Raw genomic sequence first — 20,352 nt, forward strand, 5'->3', positions numbered from 1 at the left:
TCGAGTTGATTTCACTCCTAGAGTTGAGTCCCGAGTCCACGAGTCGACTAACTACTCCTCGTGCCGACTCTACTGGGTTCCTAGAGTTGAGTTCACTCCTCGAGTTGAGTCCCGAGTCCACGTGTCGACTAACTACTCCTCGTGCCGACTCTACATGACTCCTCGAGTTGAGTTCATTCCTCGAGTTGAGTTCACTCCTCGAGTCGAGTACCGAGTCCACGAGTCGACTACCTACTCCTTGTGCCGACTCTGCATGACTCCTCGAGTTGAGTTCACTCCTCGAGTTGAGTCCCGAGTCCACGAGTCGACTAACTACTCCTTGTGCCAACTCTACCTGACTCCTCGAGTTGAGTTCACTCCTCTAGTTGAGTCCCAAGTCCACGAGTCGAGTAACTACTCCTCGTGCCGACTCTACATGACTCCTCGAGTTGAGTTCATTCCTCGAGTTGAGTTCACTCCTCGAGTCGAGTACCGAGTCCACGAGTCGACTACCTACTCCTTGTGCCGACTCTGCATGACTCCTCGAGTTGAGTTCACTCCTCGAGTTGAGTCCCGAGTCCACGAGTCGACTAACTACTCCTTGTGCCAACTCTACCTGACTCCTCGAGTTGAGTTCACTCCTCTAGTTGAGTCCCAAGTCCACGAGTCGACTAACTACTCCTCGTGCTAACTCTACATGACACCTCGAGTTGAGTTCACTCCTCGAGTTGATTTCACTCCTAGAATTGAGTCTTGAGTCCACGAGGCGACTAACTACTCCTCGTGCCGACTCTATAGGGTTCCTCGAGTTGAGTTTACTCCTCGAGTTGAGTTCACTCCTCGAGTTGAGTCCCGAGTCCACGAGTCGACTAACTACTCCTTGTGCCGACTCTACATGACTCCTCGAGTTGAGTTCACTCCTCTAGTTGAGTCCCAAGTCCACGAGTCGAGTAACTACTCCTCGTGCCGACTCTACATGACACCTCGAGTTGAGTTCACTCCTCGAGTTGATTTCACTCCTAGAGTTGAGTCCCGAGTCCATGAGTCGACTACCTACTCCTCGTGCCGACTCTGCAGGGTTGCTCGAGTTGAGTTCTTTCCTCGAGTTGAGTCCCAAGTCCACGAGTCGACTAACTACTCCTCGTGCCGACTCTACATGACTCCTCGAGTTGAGTTCATTCCTCGAGTTGATTTCACTTCTCGAGTCGAGTACCGAGTCCATGAGTCGACTAACTACTCCTCGTGCCGACTCTACATGACTCCTCGAGTTGAGTTCACTCCTCTAGTTGAGTCCCAAGTCCACGAGTCGACTAACTACTCCTCGTGTCGACTCTACTTGACACCTCGAGTTGAGTTCACTCCTCGAGTTGATTTCACTCCTAGAGTTGAGTCACGAGTCCACGAGGCGACTAAGTACTCCTCGTGCCGACTCTACAGGGTTCCTCGAGTTGTGTTAACTCCTCGAGTTGAGTCCCGAGTCCACGAGTCGACTAACTACTCCTCGTGCCGACTCTACATGACTCCTCGAGTTGAGTTCACTCCTCTAGTTGAGTCCCAAGTCCACGAGTCGACTAACTACTCCTCGTGCCGACTCTACATGACACCTCGAGTTGAGTTCAGTCCTCGAGTTGATTTCACTCCTAGAATTGAGTCCCGAGTCCACGAGTCGACTAACTACTCCTCGTGCCGACTCTACAGGGTTTCTCGAGTTGAGTTTACTCCTCGAGTTGAGTTCACTCCTCGAGTTGAGTCCCGATTCCACGAGTCGACTAACTACTCCTCGTGCCGACTCTACATGACTCCTCGAGTTGAGTTCATTCCTCGAGTTGAGTTCACTCCTCGAGTCGAGTACCGAGTCCACGAATCGACTACCTACTCCTTGTGCCGACTCTACATGACTCCTCGTGTTGAGTTCAATCCTCGAGTTGAGTTCACTACTCGAGTTGTGTCCCTAGTCCACGAGTAGACTAAATACTCCTCGTGCCGACTCTACATGACTCCCCAAGTTGAATTCACTCCTCTAGTTGAGTCCCAAGTCCACGAGTCGAGTAACTACTCCTCGTGCCGACTCTACATGACACCTCGAGTTGAGTTCACTCCTCGAGTTGATTTCACTCCTAGAGTTGAGTCCCGAGTCCACGAGTCGACTAACTACTCCTCGTGCCGACTCTACTGGGTTCCTAGAGTTGAGTTCACTCCTCGAGTTGAGTCCCGAGTCCACGTGTCGACTAACTACTCCTCGTGCCGACTCTACATGACTCCTCGAGTTGAGTTCATTCCTCTAGTTGAGTTCACTCCTCGAGTCGAGTACCGAGTCCACGAGTCGACTACCTACTCCTTGTGCCGACTCTGCATGACTCCTCGAGTTGAGTTCACTCCTCGAGTTGAGTCCCGAGTCCACGAGTCGACTAACTACTCCTTGTGCCAACTCTACCTGACTCCTCGAGTTGAGTTCACTCCTCTAGTTGAGTCCCAAGTCCACGAGTCGAGTAACTACTCCTCGTGCCGACTCTACATGACTCCTCGAGTTGAGTTCATTCCTCGAGTTGAGTTCACTCCTCGAGTCGAGTACCGAGTCCACGAGTCGACTACCTACTCCTTGTGCCGACTCTGCATGACTCCTCGAGTTGAGTTCACTCCTCGAGTTGAGTCCCGAGTCCACGAGTCGACTAACTACTCCTTGTGCCAACTCTACCTGACTCCTCGAGTTGAGTTCACTCCTCTAGTTGAGTCCCAAGTCCACGAGTCGAGTAACTACTCCTCGTGCCGACTCTACATGACACCTCGAGTTGAGTTCACTCCTCGAGTTGATTTCACTCCTAGAGTTGAGTCCCGAGTCCACGAGTCGACTAACTACTCCTCGTGCCGACTCTACTGGGTTCCTAGAGTTGAGTTCACTCCTTGAGTTGAGTCCCGAGTCCACGTGTCGACTAACTACTCCTCGTGCCGACTCTACATGACTCCTCGAGTTGAGTTCATTCCTCGAGTTGAGTTCACTCCTCGAGTCGAGTACCGAGTCCACGAGTCGACTACCTACTCCTTGTGCCGACTCTGCATGACTCCTCGAGTTGAGTTCACTCCTCGAGTTGAGTCCCGAGTCCACGAGTCGACTAACTACTCCTTGTGCCAACTCTACCTGACTCCTCGAGTTGAGTTCACTCCTCTAGTTGAGTCCCAAGTCCACGAGTCGAGTAACTACTCCTCGTGCCGACTCTACATGACACCTCGAGTTGAGTTCACTCCTCGAGTTGATTTCACTCCTAGAGTTGAGTCCCGAGTCCATGAGTCGACTACCTACTCCTCGTGCCGACTCTGCAGGGTTGCTCGAGTTGAGTTCTTTCCTCGAGTTGAGTCCCAAGTCCACGAGTCGACTAACTACTCCTCGTGCCGACTCTACATGACTCCTCGAGTTGAGTTCATTCCTCGAGTTGAGTTCACTCCTCGAGTCGAGTACCGAGTCCACGAGTCGACTACCTACTCCTTGTGCCGACTCTACATGACTCCTCGAGTTGAGTTCACTCCTAGAATTGAGTCCCGAGTCCACGAGTCGACTAACTACTCCTCGTGCCGACTCTACAGGGTTCCTCGAGTTGAGTTTACTCCTCGAGTTGAGTTCACTCCTCGAGTTGAGTCCCGATTCCACGAGTCGACTAACTACTCCTCGTGCCGACTCTACATGACTCCTCGAGTTGAGTTCATTCCTCGAGTTGAGTTCACTCCTCGAGTCGAGTACCGAGTCCACGAATCGACTACCTACTCCTTGTGCCGACTCTACATGACTCCTCGTGTTGAGTTCAATCCTCGAGTTGAGTTCACTACTCGAGTTGTGTCCCTAGTCCACGAGTAGACTAAATACTCCTCGTGCCGACTCTACATGACTCCCCAAGTTGAGTTCACTCCTCTAGTTGAGTCCCAAGTCCACGAGTCGAGTAACTACTCCTCGTGCCGACTCTACATGACACCTCGAGTTGAGTTCACTCCTCGAGTTGATTTCACTCCTAGAGTTGAGTCCCGAGTCCACGAGTCGACTAACTACTCCTCGTGCCGACTCTACTGGGTTCCTAGAGTTGAGTTCACTCCTCGAGTTGAGTCCCGAGTCCACGTGTCGACTAACTACTCCTCGTGCCGACTCTACATGACTCCTCGAGTTGAGTTCATTCCTCGAGTTGAGTTCACTCCTCGAGTCGAGTACCGAGTCCACGAGTCGACTACCTACTCCTTGTGCCGACTCTGCATGACTCCTCGAGTTGAGTTCACTCCTCGAGTTGAGTCCCGAGTCCACGAGTCGACTAACTACTCCTTGTGCCAACTCTACCTGACTCCTCGAGTTGAGTTCACTCCTCTAGTTGAGTCCCAAGTCCACGAGTCGAGTAACTACTCCTCGTGCCGACTCTACATGACTCCTCGAGTTGAGTTCATTCCTCGAGTTGAGTTCACTCCTCGAGTCGAGTACCGAGTCCACGAGTCGACTACCTACTCCTTGTGCCGACTCTGCATGACTCCTCGAGTTGAGTTCACTCCTCGAGTTGAGTCCCGAGTCCACGAGTCGACTAACTACTCCTTGTGCCAACTCTACCTGACTCCTCGAGTTGAGTTCACTCCTCTAGTTGAGTCCCAAGTCCACGAGTCGACTAACTACTCCTCGTGCTAACTCTACATGACACCTCGAGTTGAGTTCACTCCTCGAGTTGATTTCACTCCTAGAATTGAGTCTTGAGTCCACGAGGCGACTAACTACTCCTCGTGCCGACTCTATAGGGTTCCTCGAGTTGAGTTTACTCCTCGAGTTGAGTTCACTCCTCGAGTTGAGTCCCGAGTCCACGAGTCGACTAACTACTCCTTGTGCCGACTCTACATGACTCCTCGAGTTGAGTTCACTCCTCTAGTTGAGTCCCAAGTCCACGAGTCGAGTAACTACTACTCGTGCCGACTCTACATGACACCTCGAGTTGAGTTCACTCCTCGAGTTGATTTCACTCCTAGAGTTGAGTCCCGAGTCCATGAGTCGACTACCTACTCCTCGTGCCGACTCTGCAGGGTTGCTCGAGTTGAGTTCTTTCCTCGAGTTGAGTCCCAAGTCCACGAGTCGACTAACTACTCCTCGTGCCGACTCTACATGACTCCTCGAGTTGAGTTCATTCCTCGAGTTGATTTCACTTCTCGAGTCGAGTACCGAGTCCATGAGTCGACTAACTACTCCTCGTGCCGACTCTACATGACTCCTCGAGTTGAGTTCACTCCTCTAGTTGAGTCCCAAGTCCACGAGTCGACTAACTACTCCTCGTGTCGACTCTACTTGACACCTCGAGTTGAGTTCACTCCTCGAGTTGATTTCACTCCTAGAGTTGAGTCACGAGTCCACGAGGCGACTAAGTACTCCTCGTGCCGACTCTACAGGGTTCCTCGAGTTGTGTTAACTCCTCGAGTTGAGTCCCGAGTCCACGAGTCGACTAACTACTCCTCGTGCCGACTCTACATGACTCCTCGAGTTGAGTTCACTCCTCTAGTTGAGTCCCAAGTCCACGAGTCGACTAACTACTCCTCGTGCCGACTCTACATGACACCTCGAGTTGAGTTCAGTCCTCGAGTTGATTTCACTCCTAGAATTGAGTCCCGAGTCCACGAGTCGACTAACTACTCCTCGTGCCGACTCTACAGGGTTTCTCGAGTTGAGTTTACTCCTCGAGTTGAGTTCACTCCTCGAGTTGAGTCCCGATTCCACGAGTCGACTAACTACTCCTCGTGCCGACTCTACATGACTCCTCGAGTTGAGTTCATTCCTCGAGTTGAGTTCACTCCTCGAGTCGAGTACCGAGTCCACGAATCGACTACCTACTCCTTGTGCCGACTCTACATGACTCCTCGTGTTGAGTTCAATCCTCGAGTTGAGTTCACTACTCGAGTTGTGTCCCTAGTCCACGAGTAGACTAAATACTCCTCGTGCCGACTCTACATGACTCCCCAAGTTGAATTCACTCCTCTAGTTGAGTCCCAAGTCCACGAGTCGAGTAACTACTCCTCGTGCCGACTCTACATGACACCTCGAGTTGAGTTCACTCCTCGAGTTGATTTCACTCCTAGAGTTGAGTCCCGAGTCCACGAGTCGACTAACTACTCCTCGTGCCGACTCTACTGGGTTCCTAGAATTGAGTTCACTCCTCGAGTTGAGTCCCGAGTCCACGTGTCGACTAACTACTCCTCGTGCCGACTCTACATGACTCCTCGAGTTGAGTTCATTCCTCGAGTTGAGTTCACTCCTCGAGTCGAGTACCGAGTCCACGAGTCGACTACCTACTCCTTGTGCCGACTCTGCATGACTCCTCGAGTTGAGTTCACTCCTCGAGTTGAGTCCCGAGTCCACGAGTCGACTAACTACTCCTTGTGCCAACTCTACCTGACTCCTCGAGTTGAGTTCACTCCTCTAGTTGAGTCCCAAGTCCACGAGTCGAGTAACTACTCCTCGTGCCGACTCTACATGACTCCTCGAGTTGAGTTCATTCCTCGAGTTGAGTTCACTCCTCGAGTCGAGTACCGAGTCCACGAGTCGACTACCTACTCCTTGTGCCGACTCTGCATGACTCCTCGAGTTGAGTTCACTCCTCGAGTTGAGTCCCGAGTCCACGAGTCGACTAACTACTCCTTGTGCCAACTCTACCTGACTCCTCGAGTTGAGTTCACTCCTCTAGTTGAGTCCCAAGTCCACGAGTCGAGTAACTACTCCTCGTGCCGACTCTACATGACACCTCGAGTTGAGTTCACTCCTCGAGTTGATTTCACTCCTAGAGTTGAGTCCCGAGTCCACGAGTCGACTAACTACTCCTCGTGCCGACTCTACTGGGTTCCTAGAGTTGAGTTCACTCCTTGAGTTGAGTCCCGAGTCCACGTGTCGACTAACTACTCCTCGTGCCGACTCTACATGACTCCTCGAGTTGAGTTCATTCCTCGAGTTGAGTTCACTCCTCGAGTCGAGTACCGAGTCCACGAGTCGACTACCTACTCCTTGTGCCGACTCTGCATGACTCCTCGAGTTGAGTTCACTCCTCGAGTTGAGTCCCGAGTCCACGAGTCGACTAACTACTCCTTGTGCCAACTCTACCTGACTCCTCGAGTTGAGTTCACTCCTCTAGTTGAGTCCCAAGTCCACGAGTCGAGTAACTACTCCTCGTGCCGACTCTACATGACACCTCGAGTTGAGTTCACTCCTCGAGTTGATTTCACTCCTAGAGTTGAGTCCCGAGTCCATGAGTCGACTACCTACTCCTCGTGCCGACTCTGCAGGGTTGCTCGAGTTGAGTTCTTTCCTCGAGTTGAGTCCCAAGTCCACGAGTCGACTAACTACTCCTCGTGCCGACTCTACATGACTCCTCGAGTTGAGTTCATTCCTCGAGTTGAGTTCACTCCTCGAGTCGAGTACCGAGTCCACGAGTCGACTACCTACTCCTTGTGCCGACTCTACATGACTCCTCGAGTTGAGTTCACTCCTCGAGTTGAGTCTCGAGTCCACGAGTCGACTAACTACTCCTTGAGTTGAGTTCACTCCTCGAGTTGAGTTCACTCCTCGAGTTGAGTTCACTCCTGGAGTCGAGTACCGAGTCCACGAATCGACTAACTACTGCTCGTGCCGACTCTACATGACTCCTTGAGTCGAGTACCGAGTCCACGAGGCGACTAACTACTCCTCGTGCCGAATCTTCATGACTCCTCGAGTTGAGTTCACTCCTCGAGTCGAGTACCGTGTCCACGCGTCGACTAACTACTCCTCGTGCCGACTCTACATGAATCCTCGAGTTGAGTCCCGAGTCCACTAGTAGACTAACTACTCCTCGTGTTGACTCTACATGACTCCTCGAGTTGAGTTCGCTCGTCTAGGTGAGTCCCAAGTCCACGAGTCAACTAACTACTCCTCATGCCGACTCTACATGACACCTCGAGTTGAGTTCACTCCTCGAGTTGATATCACTCCTAGAGTTGAGTCCCGAGTCCACGAGTCGACTAACTACTCCTCGTGCCGACTCTACAAGGTTCCTTGAGTTGAGTTAACTCCTCGAGTTGAGTTCACTCCTCGAGTTGAGTCCCGAGTCCACGAGTCGACTAACTACTCCTCGTGCCGACTCTACATGACTCCTCGAGTTGAGTTCATTCCTCGAGTTGAGTTCACTCCTCGAATCGAGTACCGAGTCCACGAGTCGACTACCTACTCCTTGTGCCAACTCTGCATGACTCCTCGAGTTGAGTCCCGAGTCCACGAGTCGACTAACTACTGCTCGTGCCGACTCTACATGACTCCTCGAGTTGAGTTCACTCCTCTAGTTGAGTCCCAAGTCCACGAGTCGACTAACTACTCCTCGTGCTAACTCTACATGACACCTCGAGTTGAGTTCACTCCTCGAGTTGATTTCACTCCTAGAATTGAGTCTTGAGTCCACGAGGCGACTAACTACTCCTCGTGCCGACTCTACAGGGTTCCTCGAGTTGAGTTTACTCCTCGAGTTGAGTTCACTCCTCGAGTTGAGTCCCGAGTCCACGAGTCGACTAACTACTCCTTGTGCCGACTCTACATGACTCCTCGAGTTGAGTTCACTCCTCTAGTTGAGTCCCAAGTCCACGAGTCGAGGAACTACTCCTCGTGCCGACTCTACATGATACCTCGAGTTGAGTTCACTCCTCGAGTTGATTTCACTCCTAGAGTTGAGTCCCGAGTCCATGAGTCGACTACCTACTCCTCGTGCCGACTCTGCAGGGTTGCTCGAGTTGAGTTCTTTCCTCGAGTTGAGTCCCAAGTCCACGAGTCGACTAACTACTCCTCGTGCCGACTCTACATGACTCCTCGAGTTGAGTTCATTCCTCGAGTTGAGTTCACTCCTCGAGTCGAGTACCGAGTCCATGAGTCGACTAACTACTCCTCGTGCCGACTCTACATGACTCCTCGAGTTGAGTTCACTCCTCTAGTTGAGTCCCAAGTCCACGAGTCGACTAACTACTCCTCGTGTCGACTCTACTTGACACCTCGAGTTGAGTTCACTCCTCGAGTTGATTTCACTCCTAGAGTTGAGTCACGAGTCCACGAGGCGACTAAGTACTCCTCGTGCCGACTCTACAGGGTTCCTCGAGTTGTGTTAACTCCTCGAGTTGAGTCCCGAGTCCACGAGTCGACTAACTACTCCTCGTGCCGACTCTACATGACTCCTCGAGTTGAGTTCACTCCTCTAGTTGAGTCCCAAGTCCACGAGTCGACTAACTACTCCTCGTGCCGACTCTACATGACACCTCGAGTTGAGTTCAGTCCTCGAGTTGATTTCACTCCTAGAATTGAGTCCCGAGTCCACGAGTCGACTAACTACTCCTCGTGCCGACTCTACAGGGTTCCTCGAGTTGAGTTTACTCCTCGAGTTGAGTTCACTCCTCGAGTTGAGTCCCGATTCCACGAGTCGACTAACTACTCCTCGTGCCGACTCTACATGACTCCTCGAGTTGAGTTCATTCCTCGAGTTGAGTTCACTCCTCGAGTCGAGTACCGAGTCCACGAATCGACTACCTACTCCTTGTGCCGACTCTACATGACTCCTCGTGTTGAGTTCAATCCTCGAGTTGAGTTCACTACTCGAGTTGTGTCCCTAGTCCACGAGTAGACTAAATACTCCTCGTGCCGACTCTACATGACTCCCCAAGTTGAGTTCACTCCTCTAGTTGAGTCCCAAGTCCACGAGTCGAGTAACTACTCCTCGTGCCGACTCTACATGACACCTCGAGTTGAGTTCACTCCTCGAGTTGATTTCACTCCTAGAGTTGAGTCCCGAGTCCACGAGTCGACTAACTACTCCTCGTGCCGACTCTACTGGGTTCCTAGAGTTGAGTTCACTCCTCGAGTTGAGTCCCGAGTCCACGTGTCGACTAACTACTCCTCGTGCCGACTCTACATGACTCCTCGAGTTGAGTTCACTCCTCGAGTCGAGTACCGAGTCCACGAGTCGACTACCTACTCCTTGTGCCGACTCTGCATGACTCCTCGAGTTGAGTTCACTCCTCGAGTTGAGTCCCGAGTCCACGAGTCGACTAACTACTCCTTGTGCCAACTCTACCTGACTCCTCGAGTTGAGTTCACTCCTCTAGTTGAGTCCCAAGTCCACGAGTCGAGTAACTACTCCTCGTGCCGACTCTACATGACTCCTCGAGTTGAGTTCATTCCTCGAGTTGAGTTCACTCCTCGAGTCGAGTACCGAGTCCACGAGTCAACTACCTACTCCTTGTGCCGACTCTGCATGACTCCTCGAGTTGAGTTCACTCCTCGAGTTGAGTCCCGAGTCCACGAGTCGACTAACTACTCCTTGTGCCAACTCTACCTGACTCCTTGAGTTGAGTTCACTCCTCTAGTTGAGTCCCAAGTCCACGAGTCGAGTAACTACTCCTCGTGCCGACTCTACATGACACCTCGAGTTGAGTTCACTCCTCGAGTTGATTTCACTCCTAGAGTTGAGTCCCGAGTCCATGAGTCGACTACCTACTCCTCGTGCCGACTCTGCAGGGTTGCTCGAGTTGAGTTCTTTCCTCGAGTTAAGTCCCAAGTCCACGAGTCGACTAACTACTCCTCGTGCCGACTCTACATGACTCCTCGAGTTGAGTTCATTCCTCGAGTTGAGTTCGCTCCTCGAGTCGAGTACCGAGTCCACGAGTCGACTACCTACTCCTTGTGCCGACTCTACATGACTCCTCGAGTTGAGTTCACTCCTCGAGTTGAGTTCACTCCTCGAGATGAGTCTCGAGTCCACGAGTCGACTAACTACTCCTTGAGTTTAGTTCACTCCTCGAGTTGAGTTCACTCCTCGAGTTGAGTTCACTCCTGGAGTCGAGTACCGAGTCCACGAATCGACTAACTACTGCTCGTGCCGACTCTACATGACTCCTTGAGTCGAGTACCGAGTCCACGAGGCGACTAACTACTCCTCGTGCCGAATCTTCATGACTCCTCGAGTTGAGTTCACTCCTCGAGTCGAGTACCGTGTCCACGCGTCGACTAACTACTCCTCGTGCCGACTCTACATGAATCCTCGAGTTGAGTCCCGAGTCCACTAGTAGACTAACTACTCCTCGTGTTGACTCTACATGACTCCTCGAGTTGAGTTCGCTCGTCTAGGTGAGTCCCAAGTCCACGAGTCAACTAACTACTCCTCGTGCCGACTCTACATGACACCTCGAGTTGAGTTCACTCCTCGAGTTGATATCACTCCTAGAGTTGAGTCCCGAGTCCACGAGTCGACTAACTACTCCTCGTGCCGACTCTACAAGGTTCCTTGAGTTGAGTTAACTCCTCGAGTTGAGTTCACTCCTCGAGTTGAGTCCCGAGTCCACGAGTCGACTAACTACTCCTCGTGCCGACTCTACATGACTCCTCGAGTTGAGTTCATTCATCGAGTTGAGTTCACTCCTCGAATCGAGTACCGAGTCCACGAGTCGACTACCGACTCCTTGTGCCAACTCTGCATGACTCCTCGAGTTGAGTCCCGAGTCCACGAGTCGACTAACTACTGCTCGTGCCGACTCTACATGACTCCTCGAGTTGAGTTCACTCCTCTAGTTGAGTCCCAAGTCCACGAGTCGACTAACTACTCCTCGTGCTAACTCTACATGACACCTCGAGTTTAGTTCACTCCTCGAGTTGATTTCACTCCTAGAATTGAGTCTTGAGTCCACGAGGCGACTAACTACTCCTCGTGCCGACTCTACAGGGTTCCTCGAGTTGAGTTTACTCCTCGAGTTTAGTTCACTCCTCGAGTTGAGTCCCGAGTCCACGAGTCGACTAACTACTCCTTGTGCCGACACTACATGACTCCTCGAGTTGAGTTCATTCCTCGAGTTGAGTTCACTCCTCGAGTCGAGTACCGAGTCCATGAGTGGACTACCTACTCCTCGTGCCAACTCTGCATGACTCCTCGAGTTGAGTTCACTGCTCGAGTTGAGTCCCGAGTCCATGAGTCGACTAACTACTCCTCGTGCCGACTCTACATGACTCCTCGAGTTGAGTTCACTCCTCTAGTTGAGTCCCAAGTCCACGAGTCGACTAACTACTCCTCGTGCCGACTCTACATGACACCTCGAGTTGAGTTCAGTCCTCGAGTTGATTTCACTCCTAGAATTGAGTCCCGAGTCCACGAGTCGACTAACTACTCCTCGTGCCGACTCTACAGGGTTCCTCGAGTTGAGTTTACTCCTCGAGTTGAGTTCACTCCTCGAGTTGAGTCCCGATTCCAAGAGTCGACTAACTACTCCTCATGCCGACTCTACATTACTCCTCGAGTTGAGTTCATTCCTCGAGTTGAGTTCACTCCTCGAGTCGAGTACCGAGTCCACGAATCGACTACCTACTCCTTGCGCCGACTCTACATGACTCCTCGTGTTGAGTTCAATCCTCGAGTTGAGTTCACTACTCGAGTTGTGTCCCTAGTCCACGAGTAGACTAAATACTCCTCGTGCCGACTCTACATGACTCCCCAAGTTGAGTTCACTCCTCTAGTTGAGTCCCAAGTTCACGAGTCGACTAACTACTCCTCGTGCCGACTCTACATGACACCTCGAGTTGAGTTCACTCCTTGAGTTGATTTCACTCCTAGATTTGAGTCCCGAGTCCACGAGTCGACAAACTACTCCTCGTGCCGATTCTACTGGGTTCCTAGAGTTGAGTTCACTCCTCGAGTTGAGTCCCGAGTCCACGTGTCGACTAACTACTCCTCGTGCCGACTCTACATGACTCCTCGAGTTGAGTTCATTCCTCGAGTTGAGTTCACTCCTCGAGTCGAGTACCGAGTCCACGAGTCGACTACCTACTCCTTGTGCCGACTCTGCATGACTCCTCGAGTTGAGTTCACTCCTCGAGTTGAGTCCCGAGTTCACGAGTCGAATAACTACTCCTTGTGCCAACTCTACCTGACTCCTCGAGTTGAGTTCACTCCTCTAGTTGAGTCCCAAGTCCACGAGTCGAGTAACTACTCCTCGTGCCGACTCTACATGACACCTCGAGTTGAGTTCATTCCTCGAGTTGATTTCACTCCTAGAGTTTAGTCCCGAGTCCATGAGTCGACTACATACTCCTCGTGCCGACTCTGCAGGGTTCCTCGAGTTGAGTTCACTCCTCGAGTTGAGTCCCAAGTCCACGAGTCGACTAACTACTCCTCGTGCCGACTCTACATGACTCCTCGAGTTGAGTTCATTCCTCGAGTTGAGTTCACTCCTCGAGTCGGGTACCGAGTCCACGAGTCGACTACCTACTCCTTGTGCCGACTCTACATGACTCCTCGTGTTGAGTTCACTCCTCGAGTTGAGTTCACTCCTCGAGTTGAGTCTCGAGTCCACGAGTCGACTAACTACTCCTTGAGTTGAGTTCACTCCTCGAGTTGAGTTCACTCCTCGAGTTGAGTTCACTCCAGGAGTCGAGTACCGAGTCCACGAATCGACTAACTACTGCTCGTGCCGACTCTACATGACTCCTTGAGTCGAGTACCGAGTCCACGAGGCGACTAACTACTCCTCGTGCCGAATCTTCATGACTCCTCGAGTTGAGTTCACTCCTCGAGTCGAGTACCGTGTCCACGCGTCGACTAACTACTCCTCGTGCCGACTCTACATGACTCCTCGAGTTGAGTTCACTACTCGAGTTGAGTCCCGAGTCCACTAGTAGACTAACTACTCCTCGTGTTGACTCTACATGACTCCTCGAGTTGAGTTCACTCCTCTAGGTGAGTCCCAAGTCCACGAGTCAACTAACTACTCCTCGTGCCGACTCTACATGACACCTCGAGTTGAGTTCACTCCTCGAGTTGATATCACTCCTAGAGTTGAGTCCCGAGTCCACGAGTCGACTAACTACTCCTCGTGCCGACTCTACAAGGTTCCTTGAGTTGAGTTAACTCCTCGAGTTGAGTTCACTCCTCGAGTTGAGTCCCGAGTCCACGAGTCGACTAACTACTCCTCGTGCCGACTCTACATGACTCCTCGAGTTGAGTTCATTCCTCGAGTTGAGTTCACTCCTCGAATCGAGTACCGAGTCCACGAGTCGACTACCTACTCCTTGTGCCAACTCTGCATGACTCCTCGAGTTGAGTTCACTCCTCGAGTTGAGTCCCGAGTCCACGAGTCGACTAACTACTGCTCGTGCCGACTCTACATGACTCCTCGAGTTGAGTTCACTCCTCTAGTTGAGTCCCAAGTCCACGAGTCGACTAACTACTCCTCGTGCTAACTCTACATGACACCTCGAGTTGAGTTCACTCCTCGAGTTGATTTCACTCCTAGAATTGAGTCCCGAGTCCACGAGTCAACTAACTACTCCTCGTGCCGACTCTACAGGGTTCCTCGAGTTGAGTTTACTCCTCGAGTTGAGTTCACTCCTCGAGTTGAGTCCCGAGTCCACGAGTCGACTAACTACTCCTTGTGCCGACTCTACATGACTCCTCGAGTTGAGTTCATTCCTCGAGTTGAGTTCACTCCTCGAGTCGAGTACCGAGTCCATGAGTCGACTACCTACTCCTCGTGCCAACTCTGCATGACTCCTCGAGTTGAGTTCACTGCTCGAGTTGAGTCCCGAGTCCATGAGTCGACTAACTACTCCTCGTGCCGACTCTACATGACTCCTCGAGTTGAGTTCACTCCTCTAGTTGAGTCCCAAGTCCACGAGTCGACTAACTACTCCTCGTGTCGACTCTACTTGACACCTCGAGTTGAGTTCACTCCTCGAGTTGATTTCACTCCTAGAGTTGAGTCCCGAGTCCACGAGACGACTAACTACTCCTCGTGCCGACTCTACAGGGTTCCTCGAATTGAGTTAACTCCTCGAGTTGAGTTTACTCCTCGAGTTGAGTCCCGAGTCCACGAGTCGACTAACTACTCCTCGTGCCAACTCTACATGACTCCTCGAGTTGAGTTCATTCCTCGAGTTGAGTTCAGTCCTCGAGTCGAGTACCGAGTCCAAGAGACGACTACCTACTCCTTGTGCCGACTCTACATGACTCCTCGAGTTGAGTTCAATCCTCGAGTTGAGTTCACTACTCGAGTTGAGTCCCGAGTCCACGAGTAGACTAAATACTCCTCGTGCCGACTCTACATGACTCCTCAAGTTGAGTTCACTCCTCTAGTTGAGTCCCAAGTTCACGAGTCCACTAAATACTCATCGTGCCGACTCTACATGACACCTCGAGTTGAGTTAACTCCTCGAGTTGAGTTCACTCCTCGAGTTGAGTTCACTCTTCGAGTTGAGTCCCAAGTCCACGAGTCGACTAACTACTCCTCGTTCCGACTCTACATGACTCCTCGAGTTGAGTTCATTCCTCGAGTTGAGTTGACTCCTCGAGTTGAGTCCCGAGTCCACGAGTCGACTAACTACTCCTCGTGCCGACTCTACATGACTCCTCGAGCTGAGTTCATTCCTCGAGTTGAGTTCACTCCTCGAGTCGAGTACCGAGTCCACGAGTCGACTACCTACTCCTTGTGCCGACTCTACATGACTCCTCGAGTTGAGTTCAATCCTCGAGTTGAGTTCACTACTCGAGTTGAGTCCCGAGTCCACGAGTAGACTAAATACTCCTCGTACGGACTCTACATGACTCCTCAAGTTGAATTCACTCCTCTAGTTGAGTCCCAAGTTCACGAGTCGACTAACTACTCCTCGTGCCGACTCTACATGACACCTCGAGTTGAGTTCACTCCTCGAGTTGATTTCACTCCTAGAGTTGAGTCCCGAGTACACGAGTCGACTAACTACTCCTCGTGCCGACTCTACAGGGTTCCTAGAGTTGAGTTCACTCCTCGAGTTGAGTCCCGAGTCCACGAGTCGACTAACTACTCCTCGTGCCGACTCTACATGACTCCTCGAGTTGAGTTCATTCCTCGAGTTGAGTTCACTCCTCGAGTTAAGTTCCAAGTCCACGAGTCGACTACCTACTCCTTGTGCCGACTCTGCATGACTCCTCGCGTTGAGTTCACTCCTCGAGTTGAGTCCAGAGTCCACGAGTCGACTAACTACTCCTTGTGCCGACTCTACCTGACTCCTTGATTTGAGTTCACTCCTCTAGTTGAGTCCCAGGTCCACGAGTCGAGTAACTACTCCTCGTGCCGACTCTACATGACACCTCGAGTTGAGTTCACTCCTCGAGTTGATTTCACTCCTAGAGTTGAGTCACGAGTCCACGAGGCGACTAAGTACTCCTCGTGCCGACTCTACAGGGTTCCTCGAGTTGAGTTTACTCCTCGAGTTGAGTTCACTCCTCGAGTTGAGTCCCGAGTCCACGAGTCGACTAACTACTCCTCGTGCCGACTCTACATGACTCCTCGAGTTGAGTTCACTCCTCTAGTTGAGCCCCAAGTCCACGAGTCGACTAACTACTCCTCGTGCCGACTGTACATGACACCTCGAGTTGAGTTCACTCCTCGAGTTGATTTCATTCCTCGAGTTGAGTTCACTCCTCGAGTCGAGTACCGAGTCCACGAGTCGACTACCTACTCCTTGTGCCGACTCTACATGACTCCTCGAGTTGAATTCAATCCTCGAGTTGAGTTCACTACTCGAGTTGAGTCCCTAGTCCACGAGTAGACTAAATACTCCTCGTGCTGACTCTACATGACTCCCCAAGTTGAGTTCACTCCTCTAGTTGAGTCCCAAGTTCACGAGTCGACTAACTACTCCTTGTGCCGACTCTACATGACACCTCGAGTTGAGTTCACTCCTTGAGTTGATTTCACTCCTAGAGTTGAGTCCCGAGTCCAAGAGTCGACTAACTACTCCTCGTGCCGACTCTACAGGGTTCCTAGAGTTGAGTTCACTCCTCGAGTTGAGTCCCGAGTCCACGTGTCGACTAACTACTCCTCGTGCCGACTCTACATGACTCCTCGAGTTGAGTTCATTCCTCGAGTTGAGTTCATTCCTCGAGTCGAGTACCGAGTCAACGAGTCAACTACCTACTCCTTGTGCCGACTCTGCATGACTCCTCTAGTTGAGTTCACTCCTCGAGTTGAGTCCCGAGTCCACGAGTCGACTAACTACTCCTTGTGCCAACTCTACCTGACTCCTCGAGTTGAGTTCACTCCTCTAGTTGAGTCCCAAGTCCACGAGTCGAGTAACTACTCCTCGTGCCGACTCTACATGACACCTTGAGTTGAGTTCACTCCTCGAGTTGATTTCACTCCTAGAGTTGAGTCTCGAGTCCATGAGTCGACTAACTAGTCCTCGTGCCGACTCTGTAGGGTTCCTCGAGTTGAGTTCACTCCTCGAGTTGAGTCCCAAGTCCACGACTCGACTAACTACTCCTTGTGCCAACTCTACCTGACTCCTCGAGTTGAGTTCACTCCTCTAGTTGAGTCCCAAGTCCACGAGTCGAGTAACTACTCCTCGTGCCGACTCTACATGACACCTTGAGTTGAGTTCACTCCTCGAGTTGATTTCACTCCTAGAGTTGAGTCTCGAGTCCATGAGTCGACTAACTAGTCCTCGTGCCGACTCTGTAGGGTTCCTCGAGTTGAGTTCACTCCTCGAGTTGAGTCCCAAGTCCACGACTCGACTAACTACTCCTCGTGCCGACTCAACATCACTCCTCGAGTTGAGTTCATTCATCGAGTTGAGTTCACTCCTTGAGTCGAGTACCGAGTCCACGAGTCGACTACCTACACCTTGTGCCGACTCTACATGACTCCTCGAGTTGAGTTCACTCCTCGAGTTGAGTCTCGAGTCCACGAGTCGACTAACTACTCCTTGAGTTGAGTTCACTCCTCGAGTTGAGTTCACTCCTGGAGTCGAGTACCGAGTCCACGAGTCGACTAACTACTGCTCGTGCCGACTCTACATGACTCCTTGAGTCGAGTACCGAGTCCACGAGGCGACTAACTACTCCTCGTGCCGAATCTTCATGACTCCTAGAGTTGAGTTCACTCCTCGAGTCGAGTACCGTGTCCACGCGTCGACTAACTACTCCTCGTGCCGACTCTACATGACTCCTCGAGTTGAGTTCACTACTCGAGTTGAGTCCCGAGTCCACTAGTAGACTAACTACTCCTCGTGCCGACTCTACCTGACTCCTCGAGTTGAGTTCACTCCTCTAGGTGAGTCCCAAGTCCACGAGTCAACTAACTACTCCTCGTGCCGACTCTACATGACACCTCGAGTTGAGTTCACTCCTCGAGTTGATTTCACTCCTAGAGTTGAGTCCCGAGTCCACGAGTCGGCTAACTACTCCTCGTGCCGACTCTACAAGGTTCCTTGAGTTGAGTTAACTCCTCGAGTTGAGTTCACTCCTTGAGTTGAGTCCCGAGTCCACGAGTCGACTAACTACTCCTCGTGCCGACTCTACATGACTCCTCGAGTTGAGTTCATTCCTCGAGTTGAGTTCACTCCTCGAATCGAGTACCGAGTCCACGAGTCGACTACCTACTCCTTGTGCCAACTCTGCATGACTCCTCGAGTTGAGTTCACTCCTCGAGTTGAGTCCCGAGTCCACGAGTCGACTAACTACTCCTCGTGCCGACTCTACATGACTCCTCGAGTTGAGTTCACTCCTCTAGTTGAGTCCCAAGTCCACGAGTCGACTAACTACTCCTCGTGCTAACTCTACATGACACCTCGAGTTGAGTTCACTCCTCGAGTTGATTTCACTCCTAGTATTGAGTCCCGAGTCCACGAGTCGACTAACTACTCCTCGTGCCGACTCTACAGGGTTCCTCGAGTTGAGTTTACTCCTCGAGTTGAGTTCACTCCTCGAGTTGAGTCCCGAGTCCACGAGTCGACTAACTAGTCCTCGTGCCGACTCTACATGACTCCTCGAGTTGAGTTCATTCCTCGAGTTGAGTTCACTCCTCGAGTCGAGTACCGAGTCCACGAGTCGACTACCTACTCCTCGTGCCAACTCTGCATGACTCCTCGATTTGAGTTCACTGCTCGAGTTGAGTCCCGAGTCCATGAGTCGACTCACTACTCCTCGTGCCGACTCTACATGACTCCTCGAGTTGAGTTCACTCCTCTAGTTGAGTCCCAAGTCCACGAGTCGACTAACTACTCCTCGTGCCGACTCTACTTGACACATCGAGTTGAGTTCACTCCTCGAGTTGATTTCACTCCTAGAGTTGAGTCCCGAGTCCACGAGGCGACTAACTACTCCTCGTGCCGACTCTACAGGGTTCCTCGAATTGAGTTAACTCCTCGAGTTGAGTTTACTCCTCGAGTTGAGTCCCGAGTCCATGAGTCGACTAACTACGCCTCGTGCCGACTCTACATGACTCCTCGAGTTGAGTTCATTCCTCGAGTTGAGTTCACTCCTCGAGTCGAGTACCGAGTCCAAGAGACGACTACCTACTCCTTGTGCCGACTCTACATGACTCCTCGAGTTGAGTTCAATCCTCGAGTTGAGTTCACTACTCGAGTTGAGTCCCGAGTCCACGAGTAGACTAAATACTCCTCGTGCCGACTCTACATGACTCCTCAAGTTGAGTTCACTCCTCTAGTTGAGTCCCAAGTCCACGAGTCCACTAAATACTCCTCGTGCCGACTCTACATGACACCTCGAGTTGAGTTAACTCCTCGAGTTGAGTTCACTCGTCGAGTTGAGTCCCAAGTCCACGAGTCGACTAACTACTCCTCGTGCCGACTCTACATGACTCCTCGAGTTGAGTTCATTCCTCGAGTTGAGTTCACTCCTCGAGTCGAGTACCGAGTCCACGAGTCGACTACCTACTCCTTGTGCCGACTCTACATGACTCCTCAAGTTGAGTTCACTCCTCGAGTTGAGTTCACTCGTCGAGTTGAGTCTCGAGTCCACGAGTCGACTAACTACTCCTTGAGTTGAGTTCACTCCTCGAGTTGAGTTCACTCCTGGAGTCGTGGACCGAGTCCACGAGTCGACTATGTTGTCAATGGTGCCCACAAGAAGAGTAGTAGTGTCTATTTATGTACATTTGATGTTATATAGTCTTACGAAGACTCTTGCTTGTAATTGCTTATTCATTAATAATAAAGTTGAAACGTTCATTCATTCTTTCTTTGTTTGAAGCTTTATGATAAAACCTTAGTCTTTTAGTCCATAAACAAACTTAACAACTTACGAAGAGACAAATGTAGATTTGCATGAACAAACTCTTCGTAGTTTGCTTAAAACGATATATTCGCAATCTTAGGGTCAAAGGACTATTGACCTCAGTATGATTGTTAGAAGAATCTATGATGTCTGGTTATGAGGCATTGAGAGTTGGGGACTCTATAGTTCTTCTAGGTATCTTCCGAAGGTACGGAATTGACCAGTGCACTTCTAAAGACAATATAAGAACAAACCATTTAACCTCTAATGTCTCGAAGTCACTATGTATGAATTGCATCATGCTTACCTTAATCCTGAAATGAGACATGCC

This window comes from Urtica dioica, chromosome 1 (assembly GCF_054948205.1).
Source record: "Urtica dioica subsp. dioica isolate 48M chromosome 1, U.dioica_male_clone48M_v1_H2, whole genome shotgun sequence".
Classification (NCBI taxonomy): Eukaryota; Viridiplantae; Streptophyta; class Magnoliopsida; order Rosales; family Urticaceae; genus Urtica; species Urtica dioica.